Source organism: Callospermophilus lateralis, chromosome X (assembly GCF_048772815.1).
Source record: "Callospermophilus lateralis isolate mCalLat2 chromosome X, mCalLat2.hap1, whole genome shotgun sequence".
In the NCBI taxonomy this organism is placed as follows: domain Eukaryota; kingdom Metazoa; phylum Chordata; class Mammalia; order Rodentia; family Sciuridae; genus Callospermophilus; species Callospermophilus lateralis.
In genome coordinates, this window is record NC_135325.1 from 9316033 (window position 1) to 9331002 (window position 14970).

Here is a 14970-nt window from a genome sequence, read left to right on the forward strand (position 1 = left end):
GTTCTACAAGACCTTTAAAGAAGAACTAACACCAATACTCTTCAATTTATTTCAGGAAACAGAAAAAGAGACAGCACTGCCAAACTCATTCTATGAGGTCAATATCACCCTGATTTCAAAACCAGGCAAAGACTCATCAAAAAAAGAAAACTTCAGATCAATATCTCTAATGAACATAGATGCAAAAATTCTCAATAACGTTCTGGCAAATCGAATACAAAAACATATCAAAAAGATTGTGCAACACGATCAAGTGGGATTCATCCTAGGGATGCAATGTTGGTTCAAAATACAGAAATCAACAAACGTAATTCATCATATCAATAGATTTGAAGATAAGAATCATGCTCATTTCAGTAGACACATAAAAAGCATTTGAAAAAATACAGCACCTCTTTATATCCAAAATACTAGAAAAACTAGGGATAACAGGAATATATCTCAACATCATAAAGGCTATTTATACTAAGCCCCAGGCCAACATCATTTTAAATGGAGAAAAATTGAAAGCATCCACTCTAAAACCTGGAGCGACACAGAAATGCCCTCTTTCACCACTTCTACTTAATATAGTTCTTGAAACACTGGCTGGAGTAATTAGACAGACAAAAGAAATTAAAGGGATACATAGGAAAAGAAGAACTCAAATTGGCACTATTTGCTAATGATACAATTCTATACCTAGAAGACCCTAAAAGTTCCACCAGAAAACTTCTAGAAATAGTAAATGAATTCAGCAAAGTAGCAGAATATAAAATCAACATCCACCAATCAAAGGCTTTTCTGTATATCAGTGACAAATCCTCAGAAAGGGAAACGAGAAAATCTATCCTATTTACAATAGCCTCAAAAAAAAAAAAAATACTTGGGAATTAACTTAATGAAAGAGATGAATGATCTATATCATGAAAATTACAGAACCCTAAAGAAAGTAGTCAAAGAAGACCTTTGAAAATGTAAAGATCTACATTTCTCTTGGATAGGCAGAATTAATATTATCAAAATGACCATACTACCAAAAGCACTATACAGATTTAATGCTATTCTGATCAAAATCCCAATGACATTCCACATAGAAATAGAAAAAGCAGTCAGGAAATTCATCTGAAAAAATAAGAGACCCATAATAGCTAAAGCAATCCTTAGCAGGAAGAGTGAAGCAAGTGGAATCACTATACAAGACCTCCAACTACACTACAGAGCAATAGTAACAAAAACAGCATGGTATTGTCACCAAAACAGACTGGTAGACCAATGGTACAGAATAAAGGACACAGAGACTAATCCACAAAATTGCAATTATCTTATATTAGACAAAGGTGCCAAAAACATGCAATGAAGAAAAGATAGCCTCTTCAACAAATGGTGCTGGGAAAATTGAAAATCCATATGCAACAAAATGAAATTAAACCCCCATCTTTCACCATGCACAAAACTCAACTCAAAATGGATCAAAGACTTATGAATAAAACCAGAGACCCTGAGTCTAATAGAAGAAAAAGTAGGCCCTAATCTCCATCATGTGGGATTAGGCCCCAACTTCCTTAATAAGACTCCTTTGGCACAAGAATTTAAAAAGAAAAATCAATAAATAGGATGAACTCAAACTAAAAAGTTTCTTCTCAGCAAAAGAAACAATGTGTTGAGGTGAATAGAGAGCCTACATCTTAGGAGCAATTTTTTACCCCTAACACATCAGATAGAGCACTAATCTCTAGGGTATATAAAGAATTAAAAGTTAAACACACACACAAAAAAAAAAACAATCAATAAATGGGCCAAGGACCTGAACAGACACTTCTCAGAAGATGATATACAATCAATCAACAAATATTTGAAATAATGTTCATCATTGCTAGCTATTACAGAAATGCAAATCAAAAGCACTCTAAGATTTCATCTCACTCTAGTCAGAATGGTAGCTATTATAAAGACAAACAACAATAAATGTTGGTGAGGATGTGGGGAAAAAGGTACACTCATATACTGCAAATTGGTGCAGCCAATATGGAAAGCAGTATGGATATTTCTTGGAAAACTTGGAATGGAACCACCATTTAACCCAGCTATCCCTCTCCTTGGTCTATACCTAAAGGACTTAAAAAGAGCATACTACAGGGACACAGCCACATCAATGCTTATAGCAGCACAATTCACGATAGCTAAACTGTGGACCTAGATGCCCTTCAATAGATGAATGGATAAAAAAATTAGAATATATACTCAATGGTATATTACTCAGCAATAAAAGAGAATAAAATCATGACATTTGCAGGTAAATGGATGGAGTTAGAGAAGATAATGCTAAGTGAAGTTAGCCAATCCCCAAAAAACCAAATACCAAATGTTTTCTCTGATATAAGGAGGCTGGTTCATAGTGGGATAGGGAGTGGGAGCATGGGAGGAATAGATGAACTCTAGATAGGACAGAGGGGTTGGAGCGGAAGGGAGTGGGCATGGGGTTAGAAATGATAGTGGAATGTGATGATCATTATTATCCAAAGTACCTGTATCAAGATATAAATTGGTGTGAATATCCTTTGTATACAACCAGAGATATGAAAAATTGTGTTCTGTATGTGTAATAAGAATTGTAATGCATTCCACTGTCATATATAAATTAAAAAAGAATGTGAAAATGCCCAGGGTATATGAGGAAATAAATAAATATGAATGATATGTTTTAAGTGGACATATGGCTCCTCATGCATTCTTTCACTGGGTGGTGATGAAAGAATAATTCTGGGATGGTATGAACAGTTGATATGAACTTGAAATATTATTTCATTCACAATTATTCAAAGAAGTTAACAAAGCATCTGTATACTAACACTGTTTGTAAGTTGGCATGTGATTTTTTTGTTTTGTTTTGTTTAGCACAGGTATTGGTATAACCACGTGTGATCTCAGGGCAGCATACTTTGATGGAAAGATCACTGCCTTGGCAGCTCAGAATCCTGAATTCAAGACCTTGATAAGCTATCACTTTGGCTTTGTGTACTTGGGTGTCTCAACCTGAGTCTTAGCTTTTTCACTTGCAACACTGGTACAAGATATTTTTAAGGCTTTGTCATGTTCTACAGATCTGTGATCCAAGGAAGTATCATGTCCAACAACTGAAATTCTTTTTCATTTGTTCTAAGCGTATCATATTTGCTAAAAGGAATTCCAGAGATTTGCCAATGACCTGGATAAAAGCCAGGATATTATTCTCTACTTATTAACTATGTATGATGAAAAGGTAAATTGTACCATAGATACATTACACTCTTAGTTCTGATGTGATTTCAAAGATAGGCAAGCATATATGGCTTGCTTAATGAAAATTCATTTTAACTGCTAGAAAAACAGTTCAAAATGTATGCCTTACTGATAATGGGCTAGCATTATCATGTTTATATGTAGAGAATTCTTTTTTTTCCCATCAGCAAATGCATACTCTGAAAGATATAATGAAGGCCTTGCTAATGAATGGTGACTGGGATGTCTTTCACTACATCAGGAACTGATTTTTAAGCAATCAATTGATGGCTTATTTTTCAAATCCCCAGTGTTTTATTTTAGTTACAAACAGTAAGGAATTGCAAAGATATTGTAATTGATTTGCTGGCAACTTTACAGCCTCTATAATTGATTTATCAGGTTCATATAGCTCCCTATGAATTTCAGCAGCTAGACTTATCTACTTATTATTTCCCAGTGCATTACAGTTGGTGGTATGATAGGAGATGTAACCTATGTCTAAAGACAGCCTATCTACTTCTTACTACCATTAGTGAATTAGATAATTTTAGACTGTAATTATTGCCACTTGAGCTCTTGGAAGCCACACATTCATTGAATAGTTCAATAGAGCTCTATTACCAGAAGCCAAGTATTTTGGATACCTGGGAGAAAACAGTCACTGAAAAAATGTTTTCCCTACATTTTTCTATAAATAAATGAAATAATGTTAGAGCACCTTGTAAATTACAAAAACGTTATTAAACTCATGTCACAATTCTTTTTTGTTGATCAGAATGACAAAGATTGAAAAGTATTTGTTCACAAATGAATATTAGTTACTCTAGTTTTTACTACCAGTCTGATGTTCCTAAATGTCATCTTTTACTAAAACCATGAAGTTACAATATTTACTATTTGGGTCAGACCATCGCTCTATTTCAGCATTTAGACTCTTTGTATGTGTGCATATCTGTAAATAAGATAAACCTTCACAATGCAAAATACATGCCATTCTCTGATTGAAGTCCTTTTTGGCCCCTTAATTAAAATCTCACGCTATCCAAATCTGTGAATTTTATCACTATTTTTTTGACTCTTTAATTTTAAATGACCAAAAGAAATATCTGTGGATTCTATTTTTTTAATCTTTCTTTTAGTTGTAGATGGACACGATACCTGCATTTTATTTATTTTTATGTGGTGCTGAGAATCAAACCCAGGGCTTCACATATGTTAGGCAAGCAATGTATCACTGAGCTACAACCCTAGCCCTGTAGATTATCTTTGAATTTAGTTTTCTCATAAATGTCCAGTGCTGGTACGACCTCCATAATTTTGCATTCAGGTCTAAAAATCGTTTAATGTTTTGTTATTTTTTAAAAATATTTTCATTTTTATCCCTATAATTTGCTATTCCAAAATCACTTCTGGCATTTTAAAAAAATTTTTATGGAGACCTCATTGGAGAAACATGCTATGTATACCTGATTCTTTTCATTTTTTTTCTATAAAGAAAATCTACTTTAACAAAACCCCACTTCTACAACTAACACCCTCAAAGGTTCTATTACAACATAAATAATTAGTATCCTAATTAATGTCCATCATTTAGAATACGGTTTAAATTTTAGTCACATAATATTTTGTTGCAGGGGGACTTTCCTGTGCACTGCAGTATATCTAGCAACACAAGATACCAGTATCTTCTCCTCCAAGAGTTAACAATAAAAAATTTCCCCATATGTTCCTGGGGGTAATATGTCCCCCAGATGAGAACCACACTGGCTTATATACATCAAATGGGCAAATTCTTCAGGTAAGTTTTTTATATTTTGAAAGATGAAAGCTTTGCTTTTCTCAATTTAACCTTTAATGTGTGATTATTATCTATTACTAAGACTCGAAGAGCTGTGCTGTGCCTGGAACAACTGTTCATTTGCAGTGGAGACCACCTACTTACACAGGCTTAGTCTGTGCTGTTTTTGCTACTAAGTGCTACCTATACATTACCTCATTTAGTTTTTCTTAGTTTCATATATGAAGAAACTGAGGCACAAAGAATTTCCTAGGAATGTTTTAATCCAATTTTTAGATAAGGCAAATGTTCTAGGCCTTTAAAACACCTAAACTGTTTGTATATTCTTTGCCATGCACACTCTGTGATCTTGATCATCTTATTAAACTTCTATATGCCTTAATTTTGTCTATAGTGTTAGTTATTATTACCTATGTAAAATAAAGTTACTTTTGACTACTACTTGAAGTCTCCTTCATAAGAAACTTTGGATTCCTGCATAACTTTTTAACATGTATTTATAAAATACTAGAGTTATTCCTTTTGTTTCCCTTCCCCTTGAGGCTTTGGAAATATTGGACACATAGACACCCAATAAATTCTCACTAATTGACTGCATGAACAAACATGAATTAATTACCTAGAGAATTTCAAGGTGGTTTTTTCAAAGGATATTCATAACCTTACTATACCAGCAGTTGGTGATCCACTATAAATATTTGTGTTTTGAGATATTCTATTAGCTTATTTGTCTGAATTATGTGGATTCAATCAGCATTTTTTTTTCAAAGTTTTAGGCTATCAACAGTAACTATTCCTTACTTAGGCCCCTATTAGACATTAACTTAAAATGTGAGACAACTTGGAGACAAAAGGGAAAGATGAAACTAACTCAGTCATTGAGTCAGTTATGTGGGGTTGGCCTTATAAAATTGTACTTGATCTTGAATCCTTTTTTCCTAACTTCCTTGGGATGTTGTGTGTGGCCTGTTGACCCAGAATAATAATTAATAACCTTCTAAAGCGTCATGGTGTGTGACTCAAGGCAAATCGTCGGTGGGCCTGACTCTGGACCTATATGGAGGGATGCTTATGTTACTCATTGGCAGCAGAAAAGTCCTAATAGAATGCTTTATTTTGGGACAGAGTGCTGTCAGAACATTGGCAAGCACCTTTTCCTTTCTTTTCCTTTCCACTGTTGGTTCAAGGACAACCTACATGGCAGTTTCTGGACTCTTGGTGTCTGTACTCCTGTAAGATGATATGTTGTTTATCACCTCTGGCCTATCATGACTGTTATATGTAAATTGGCACATACTCACTATGAAAGCTATTTTTGCTGCACAATAAAGCAGACACTATTCTCTGAAACTGTCTCTGGAGGGGTTTCTCCACACCCTCAAGCTCCCCACAGTTGATGCTAGAAGGGCAGCCCTCCCCGACACGTCCTGCCAGCATCAAATGAGATATCATGTCACTACAATGGTGAATGATTCTTAACAGGAAGGCAAACAATGGCCAGAGGAATTGGTTACTACTACTTAATAATTGATAAATGGGACTATTTTCTTTTCTCAGAAAGATGGATGATAAGGTTCCTTCAAGGCAATAGAAAGAAGGATAAACATTGGGAAGAGAGAGATGGGAACTCAGGACTGACGTAGGCAGGAAATGAGTTTAGCTACAGTGATACCAACTTTTGAAAATGCCTGCATAGCATGTGCCTGGCACAGGGCCTAGAGAGGGAAAACATTTTGACTAAATTTCTTTGAAGGAAAATAAGGAGCAATAGGATTGCATTGGCAAAGCTAGACCTGCAATCTATTTCTTCAGATGGCCTAATGTTTGTATGCCTTTGGTTTGGGCTGCATCTGGCTCTCAGCAGCCTAGTTCTATAGTGATTATCAAGTGTTATTTTCTGCTTAAATGAAACTATTTTTTTAGAATTGCATTGTTAAATCTGTATTTCCAGATTTGGGAGAGATTCATTAAGAAGAACTGTGAGCCTTTTGTCCTCAAATCAATTATTGTTGTCCCTTAATACTGCCAATAAGCTATGTAAAGCTAATTGAAATAGTGCTCACTATTCTTGCACAGAAAAGTGTGAGTCTTTGGGGTCAAGAAAATGAAAATTAATCTTCCTTAAACTTATGATTATAGCAAAGAGGTAGAACAAGTCTCATTTTCAGTGGCTCCTCTTTGAGTGAATATAGTTTACAAACAGGAAATACAAGTCCAAGCACTTGAACAAAGAGTGTCCAAGCTTTCTGGTAAGGAGATGCTTGCAGACATGGATTCATATTAAAAGCAGCTATTTATCAAGACACAGTTTTCAATCACTGTGTAAATTAATGTTTAAAATCCTTGTAAGAAACACCATATGCTAGTAAAAAGATCTCTTCAAATAGCCAGCTCTGAAAATCAAGCCAGCATTTGTTGAGCCAAGAAACATTACTGTTAAATGCAAATGCCAAGATTGATCTACAGGACAATCAAGAGCTGAAGACCATAGTCCTGTGAAATTATGTGATTTGTAAAATGAGATAATTTAAAAGATAAAATACAGAATGTGGAGCACATGCAATAAGAACTGGAGGTAAATTATTTCAAAATAGTTTTTCTTTCTTGAAAATTGTATATATATATATATATATATATATATATATATATGTGTGTGTGTGTGTGTGTGTGTGTGTGTGTGTATTTCTATATGTATACATACATATATCACATGTATATCTTGATGTTTCTGCAGTTAAAATATTTGCTATATTATTTTGTAATTAACTAGTATTGTCTTTCCTTGTTTGATAATTACTAAAAATGAATATTTAAAAGTAAAACTAATAGATGCATAATATCTATATTGACTTAAATTAAAGTAAAGGATTTAAGAGGTAGTTTATGTGACTGTAAAACAGATATGTTTTAAGCTGAATTTACAAAGCAGTGGTTCCCAAAGCACTGGTATTCTCAAGTATGAGTTACTGATGATCATGAGATATGTTGTATGAAAAAAATATGTCTTTATAGATCAAGCAATGAAAAGAACGTTGTTTCAAGAAGATAATCACATTGAAGAAGTGTTCTGATATCATTATTATAAACAGGGACAGGTAGCATTTATTGAGTGCATGCAGTATGTGTTACCACTCTAGGTTTAAAATTAGAAGTTAATATTGATAAATATTCTCTCTCATCGATTTCCCTTCCCCCATTAGTATTTGGCAGGGATTTCTTAAACAAAATAGAAAATAATGAAGCTGTTATCAGTGTGCTCAGAATCCCATTTTTCCCCCCTCATGAAATTTCTCTTCAATCTACAAATGTATGTTGTTGGGCTCTCTCATCTGATTTCTCTGATCTCACTCAGCCCTTCCCTCCCCCACACCCAAAAAGCTAAAAATGAAAAAGAAATATTTGTAATGTAGAAAGCAGGATAATCTTGGCATGACATAGGTGCCCATGCTAGGTTGCCTGGATAATAAACTAGCTGGAATCTGAGAGAAGTTTTCATTTTCCAGCAGGAGGGTCAGTGTCCAAGCTAAGCTTGCAATGGCCCTGGTAGTTTCCACTGTGTCTCTCTCTTCTTTGGAATATAAGTTTCATGGGGACAGTATCCATGTTGATCAACCAAGTGATATCAATTGCTCACAGCACAGGGTGTACTCAATCTTTTGAAAAAATGAATAAGAATGTGGCATGTTCCACCAGGGATACAAAAGTGGACCAGACATACACAGTTACTGCTTTCACAAATTTTACAATCCAGAAGGAGAGAGAGATAAAAATAACAACTCTCATGAAGCATGATTATTTTAACCAAAGGAAAAGTAAGTGATGTTATCACATCTTTTCAAGTATTCATAGTTAGATGCTGTCCTATGTATTGATTACTATTTAGTGAATCTGTGTATGAACAGGGGGGTTACCCAGAAGAACTGACATTAGGCTGAGACATGAAGGAGAAGTTAACTGTATATATAAAAACCTTAATATTTAAATAGCCTAACTCAAAACTGTTGAAATTACCAAATGAAATTCTCCCCAAATTAAATATTATTATTAATTTTGTGGCTGTTCACACATTAAGAAAAATGAAAGATAAGGTTCTTTAAAACAGAGGAGTAAAAGAAAAACAAGAGTGATTTAATTCAATATCGAAGGAAAGAGCATTATTGAGAGTAGGGCCTTAAAATTGTGTCTCTCTCAGTTTTTGTAAATTACTTGAAAGATTTAAATTGAAGCATTAATAAATAGATAGATAGATATCAAAAATGAAATAAATTAGCTTTAATTGAAAAATTGACAGCTCACTACCCTACTAAAGTGTGACACCTTCTAAACCACTAACAAAAAATAAGTGGTTCTTTTGTATCAAAAGATGGCTTGGTTTAGAAGCAATATGGCTAACATTATTTCCATAAGGCTTACAGTGGTGGTTTTGAAATGTTCGAAATATTATTCAGGGGTGCTCACTGCATGGTAATCAGCTCTAAGGATAACATGACATTGTTAATAATGAAGGTATTTAAAATAGGACTCGGGCAAGGCTATTTACAGAGCTGCCTGACTGGTGTGAATATGCACAGACCTATTTCTGGACTTCTGTTTGCAATTCACAGTAATTTACAGAGTAAATGGCTCAGGATTTGCAAAGGGAACAACAGCCTATATAGATTTTAGAAGCTAAATAGAAATTTTTTCTGTTTGACATGGGAAATTTGCATATGACAAATAGCTGATAGCCTGGAATTTTATGCTCTTACATAAAATTCAATTTAATTTTCTTTCAGTTTTAAATGAACTAATTGGTAACATATAAAACTAACAAAAGGAAATGTATTTAGATTATGGGAATGTTTTTCTGTTCAGTAGATACTATTTAATAGATAAGATTTAGTGTCTTTGAAATATTGAATTGATTTGTATAATTAGCATATATCCACCATTACTATGGTATGGTATTACTACTTATGGTACAGTGGAAATAACACTAAGTCATTTAATATGCACATAGAGTATAAAAAGGTACCTGCTTATTACACACCTATTATGCCTTAGGTACTATGTTAAACAATTTACATATATAATTTTATCTGTATTGCAGTTCTGCTTCCACTTACCAACCATTTTATCCATAGGCAAATCACTGGATATCTGTTTAGTGTTTTTTTTTCTGGAAGGTTTCAGGTTTTCTTTTCTTTTTCTTTTTTTAAAAAAATGTATTTCTTACATACATGACAATAGTGGAACATTCATAATTATCCATTCACAGAACGATTTTTCATAACTCTGTATATGAAGTATAGTAGAAACCTTTAATAAGCATCCTGTTTCTTATTTACTCATTTATGCATTCAATAAATATTTACAATGTGCCTATTTATCTGTAGCTGTACCCATGTGCCTTACTCAACAGTGAATAATATGTAATATTTATTATGTGTTATACATTACATATTTGTATGTTTATATATATTTGTATATATGTAATGGATATTAATATATATGTAATATATATATATTGCCCATATAGAGTTTATTTAGTTTCCCAAATATGATGTATGTAGGAATATGTGTATTTTTTCCCCAACTCTTGTTAAAAAAAAAGAAAGAAAGAAATCTTTTAAAGTGACACAGCTAACCACGGTGTTGTTAGGATCAATTAAGATAATGATATAAAAAGTACCTTATAATAAATAGGTTATAAACTCACTTTGACAGACACTTGGAAATGGCTTTAATAGTAAATCAATAAATTCCATATGGATAACTAATATTTTTAGTCTAAAATTTTAGATGAAGCTCTAAAAGAATGGATTTGTGATTTTATTAACCTCAACTGCAAATTATTGCTGGGATAACTAAAATACATCAAATGTTCATGAAAGACTACTGCTCAGGAACAGTAGAATGTGGGGATGATGTTAATACAGTGATGTTCCTTTACAGAGCAGATTGGACTTGCTTGTCATATTCCTTTTAAAGATACTATCCAACTGAAGAAACTTACGTGTATATAGCTGAGAGCATTTTTATTCTAGGAGAGTTAAAATGCTGGATGTCTAACCCACAAGTTTGTGAAATGAGCTTTGGAATTGGAAGATGTACTGTCAAAGGTATAAACTGATTGATTAATTCAATAATAAATCTCTTCAAACCAAAAAATAACTTGAAGTCCAAGGACCAATCTTTTAACTCCCCTGCCCCACAACCACAACCACAACCACATGGCAGATAAAAGTAAGGCATGGAAGCTAGGAACAGTTAAAGACAAGACAAAATGAGACCATGTTTTTTTTTTTTTTTAAAGAGAGAGGTAGAGAGAGAGAATTTTAATATTTATTTTTTAGTTTTCGGCGGACACAACATCTTTGTTTGTATGTGGTGCTGAGGATCCAACCTGGGCCGCACGCATGCCAGGCGAGCGCGCTACTGCTTGAGCCACATCCCCAGCCCTGTTTTGTTGTTTTTAAATAGGAACTAGGTACTTGGTCTTCCCTTGTTTTGGAATTAACTTTGCTTTGGTTTTTCCACTTGTCACAAATAGATCATTTATCATTGCTTGAGTTTTGACAATTGACCCTCCTTATTTTTTTCCCTTGACACACAGCACTGGGGAAATTTGAGTAACTAGTAAAAAATTTTTTCCAAAGTGCAAGATTTTTTTGAAAATTATTCCCTTTCAGGTATTGAACTCTCCTTCACATAAACATGATTAACTCCAAAATGAAATAGTTATAAGTGAAAGAAGAGAATGGCAAATAACAACTCACAGACTAGATCCAGTCCACAGCCTGTTTTTATAAATAAATTCATTGAAATATGGTCATGTCCATTCATATAAACATTATCCTTAGTTGTTTACATGCTGCAACAGTAGAGTTTACCAGTTGCAACTAAAACTTCCTGGCCTGCAAAGCTGAACATATTTACTACATGAGCCTTTATAGTAAAAGTTTGTGAATACCCGAGTTAAAAAGTTAACTAACTTTAAATATATAAGAGCCTTTCAAAGATGTGAAATTGACTTAAGGTATTCATATTTTATGAATTTGGCCAATTAACTAATTAATGTTACTTGTGAGGATTTTAAAAATCTAAGTTAGTGTTTTCCTTCCAAAGGTAATATTCTATCAATATTCCCTCCTCCAACTTTTCCCACCATCTCTAAAGTAGCAGGAAGTGCTCGTGATTTAAATGTCTTAGCACCAAAGAAAGAAGCATAATCATTTCTTTCCAACTGTTCAGCAAAATCATTGTCTATTCAATAAGTATACTAAAGTAATTGCTACAAAAAGGATATAAAATAGTGGGTGTATAATATCAAATTAGTTTATTAGTTTATATATTTTATGATTTTGGTATAACTCAACCTAAAGTTTGATATAGATCATGCCTTAAACTTGAAAACCCTAAATCTTACAATGGAAATTATCATTCTCATTAATAGAATATAATTATAAAATTTCCACAATCACAACTATTTTGGGTAAAAAGTACAGTTCTAGTCAGTGCTTTTGAAAGAAGAAGTGTCAGATTTTGCTGTTCAGTTTCTACTCCACAGAGAGTAATATGGCAAAAGCAGAAGTTTATTTTTTTTAAAGATGATGATTTATTGGCCAAGTGAATCAGTGAATCATCACACCACTTAGTTTAGGTAACTCACAAAATGAGTACATCATTTGTTTACAGGCTCTTGAAGACTCCCTTTGTTCTGAAATATTTTCTAATATATCTGTGAACCTTAATGTAGATATATATTGGGTAGACTTAGGATAAGAAAGTGAGACATCCTCCTGACTTTGATCAACTAGCCTTGCCTAATTATCCTTCTCTATCAATAAGTTGCTCTTCTTTGCTTCAATTCACCTTCTCTTTTTCCTAAAGGTAAGCATTCCACAAAATGCTTCTTTAAAACTTCCCCATTTAAAAAAAACCAAAAAACTTTTAATTTCAAACTTACAGAACAGTTACCAAAAAAAAAAAAAAAAAAAAAGAATTTCCTTCCATGTACTATTTGCCTAGATTCACCAATTGTTTACATTCTTTTCCACTTGCTTTATTATTCTTTCTCTAGCTCTGTTTTTTTTTAAAGAGAGAGTGAGAGAGAGAGAATTTTTTTTTAATATTTATTTTTTAGTTTTCGGCGGATACAATATCTTTTGTTTGTATGTGGTGCTGAGGATCAAACCTGGGCCGCATGCATGCCAGGCAAGCACGCTACCACTTGAGCCACATCCCCAGCCCTAGCTCTGTTTCTCTTCACACGTGTGTATGTGTTCACATGTACAAATTGTTATATTTGGGTCATTTAACAGTAAGTTGGAAACACTGCTCTCCCTTTCCTTTACATTCTTCAGTGTGAATCTTCTAAGAACAAAAGCCTTCTCTTACATAATCATATTGTTATAAAAATCAGAACATTCAACTTTAATGTGATATCTAATCCATAGCTCATATTCAGATGTCATCAATTGTTTCAATAATAGCGATTTCTCCAATGTAGGATCTCAATGTAGAATCATGCCTTATACTTAGCCATCATGTCTCTGATTTCTTTTAATCTTATATAGTTCTTCAGCCTCACTATGTATTATTGACCTGGACATTTTTAAAGAGTATAAGCTTTTTTTGAAGACTATCCTTCAATTTTGGTTTGTCTGATATTTTCTCAGTAGCCAACATTTTATTCCTCTTAAGCAATCAAATTTCCAGATCTTATCCTGTTCCCCAGTATTTTCCCTAGCACTTTTTAAATCCAGGAAATTGGCACAGTTTTCCCACCTAAAGCATTCTATTGGCTCATCATTAGTATATCCTAATTCTTGCCTATCTTCTATATGCTTTCCACAGGAATCCTCATAAAAGATTATGTAATAATATCACTCTCCTACTTGAAAATCTCCTCTAATCATCCCTCAAAAGGATTAAATAATGACCCCTTTGTTTGTCCTAAATGACTCTAAAAAGTGAACACATTATTCCCTAGTTTTAATACCTGATGTACATCAGCAGTTCTCTTTCTTTCCTTGTCTTAACCAAGGTACACCATGGTTTCTATTTCTGGCAATATAGCAGAGAAGCTATCTTTAATAAAATAAAAAGTCAAAGTCATTCAAAATAAAACATTTAGATATGCTGGGAAAATATTATGCTAAATGCATAATTGAACTTATAAGAAAGTGTGAAAAATCAGAATGGACAAATATACAGTAAGAGCAGGAAACTGCAGCTCTGGTCACATAAGGGGCCAGGAGCCAGATTTGGGATCTCAACTGAGATTAAGTGATTTCTCAGAGAGGTACATAGTTTAAAAAGGGGTAAATGGAAAGAAATCCTATCAGCAAAAGATGATGAAGGAATTTGTTTGTAGTGATAAACTGACTTAGGCTCTAAATTGAAAAATAAACAAAACAAAGCAAACCCCCTCTGTTGTGAGAATTTAAGATCGTAGACTTGTTTCTTGCAGACTTAGGGTTCAAATTTACACAATTACATATCTTAGGAAGTACTAAATCAGTGTAATAAATTAAAGGTGTTCTGAATTGGCCCAACAGAAGAAAATTTAAGCCTTAACAGAAGACTATGTTCTAGTACTCACAGGATTTTCTTAGATCCAGACCAAATAGGAGATCTCAATCCAAGGTTAGAAAATTCATGGGGAAAAATCTACCATGAACAAGAATGAGGTTCTCCAGAAATTCAGATGATAAAATTATTGGCTATGTACCACAAAATTAGTGTGTTTAAAGTGATTGAGGAAAAAAAGAGAAGTGTTAACATAGTCTAGTATAAAATATTCCCAGACAGATTAAAAGCCTAAATAGTACCTCTAGGAATACAAATATAGTTACTGAAGTAAATAAAACTCAATGGATTATTTTTATAGCTGAACAGATTCAGTTGAAGAGAAACATAATGAAAAATTATTGAGATTTCAGCAC